Raw genomic sequence first — 2,094 nt, 5'->3', positions numbered from 1 at the left:
TTTTTGTAGAGACAGAGTCTCACTATGTTGCCCAGGCTGGTCTCAAATTCCTGGGCTCAAGTGATCCTCCTGCCTCAACCTCCTAAAGTGCTGGGATTACAGGCATGAGCCACCATGCCAGGTGGCTAATCTCGTACTTTCCCTGGATAAGAAGTGAGACTCAAATTTCCCTGGATAAAATGTTCTGGGGCTCGTCTCATACTTTCTCTGGATAAGAAGCAAGATTCAAAGGAGTCCAGGCAGCACGAACCTATGGCTAAGGTTATGCCAAGGCCACACTGAAGTCAGGCCACTTGAACTTGCTGTGAGAATCTTCTACTGGCATTGCTACGCCCTTCTCAGGTGCTGCAGGTGCACTGAGTGTATATCATGAACTCTGGCTAGGTCTTGTCTGCACTCCCTCAATATTCAAAGTCCAGTTGGAAACATTCCAGTTAGTTGGGTTAGGCCAAGTACCTACCTTTAGGCTGTGAAAAAGTGGGAAGAAGAATAAATGTTCTCCAACTACCATAAAGGGGCTAGAGCTCATTCTGTCAATACTGTCCACAGTGGGGAACTGTGCAGAAATATAAGATGATTTGAACCCTAGGTGACCCACAGCCCCTTTCCCACATATCTATTTCGTAGCTGGGGAGATACAGATACAGACATAAACGAAAGGATAAAGTTGGAAAGACTGTGCACCAAACCAGTGGCATGTTGGTAAATGTTCAACAAAAGCTCCCTGGGGAAAACAAACAAACAAACAACAAGCTGGATTTGTTATGTTCACCTATTTCTGTTGTGTAAGTACTCCCACCATGGCCAATTTCAAATGAGACATCACTGAATACAGAGTTGGAAAGAGATGTGCATTGGCATATATAGCATTCCCTCCATACAGATACTACAGATGGAAACTACTCAAGACCTCATAGTGAAATACAGTAAAATACTCAGGAAGTGATGAGTTTTGAATATTTATCACCTTTGCTTTAATAAAATTTATTTAGCTATATGTTTATGTAATGTAATGTAATGTAATTTAATTTTTTTTTTTTTTTTTGAGATAGAGCCTTGCTCTGTTGCCCAGGCTGGAGTGCAGTGGCCCAATCTCGGCCTACTGGAACCTCCGCCTCCCAGGTACAAGCAATTCTCCTGCCTCAGCCTCCTAAGTAGCGCCTAGCTAATTTTTGTATTTTTAGTAGAGATGGAGTTTCACTTTGTTGGTCAGGCTGCTGTCAAACTCCTGACCTTGTGATCTGCCTGCCTTGGCCTCCCAAAGTGCTGGGATTACAGGCGTGAGCCACTGCGCCCAGCCGGTAATTTAATTTTTAATTAAGGCAATGTTTAGCAACTGGCATGCCCAATTCCAGAAAAGTCAGCAACACGAGCTGCTGGTGTGAGCTTCAGCACTTGAATGCACCAAACTGTCTCACTGTTTTCTTCTGGAAGTGGAATAATTGAGGGTGGGGAAGGCATACTTTTATTCATTGTTTTCATCATTTACATTATTTAAAAAACAGTGGCATTTATAGTGTTTAAAAAACTGTACATGTACTTTCAGATATTTTTCAAATGAAAATTTAACTTAAAAAATAAATCTGGCCGAGCGCGGTGGCTCACACCTGTAATCCTAGCACTTTGGGAGGCCGAGGTGGGTGGATCACAAGGTCAGGAGTTCAAGACCAGACTGACCAACATGGTGAAACCCCGTCTCTACTAAAAATAGAAAGATTAGCCGGGCGTGGTGATACGTGCCTGTAATCCCAGCTACTTAAGAGGCTGAGGCAGGAGACTCATGTGAACCTGGGAGGCAGAGGTTGCAGTGAGCCGAGATTGCGCCACTGCACTCTAGCCTGGGGGACAGAGCTAGACTCTGTCTCAAAAATAAAAATAAAAATCATACATACATACCTACATAAATACATAAATAAATAAATCCAGCCGGGCGCAGTGGCTCACGCCTGTAATCCCAGCACTTTGGGAGGCCAAGGCTGGCGGATCACAAGGTTAGGAGATCGAGACCATCCTAGCTAACACGGTGAAACCCCATCTCTACTAAAAATGCAAAAAATGAGCCGGGTGTGGTGGCTGGCGCCTGTAGTCCCAGCT

The sequence above is a fragment of the Mandrillus leucophaeus genome, unplaced genomic scaffold (genome assembly GCF_000951045.1).
Source record: "Mandrillus leucophaeus isolate KB7577 unplaced genomic scaffold, Mleu.le_1.0 Scaffold216, whole genome shotgun sequence".
Lineage (NCBI taxonomy): Eukaryota > Metazoa > Chordata > Mammalia > Primates > Cercopithecidae > Mandrillus > Mandrillus leucophaeus.
This window is presented reverse-complemented; position numbering follows the sequence as displayed.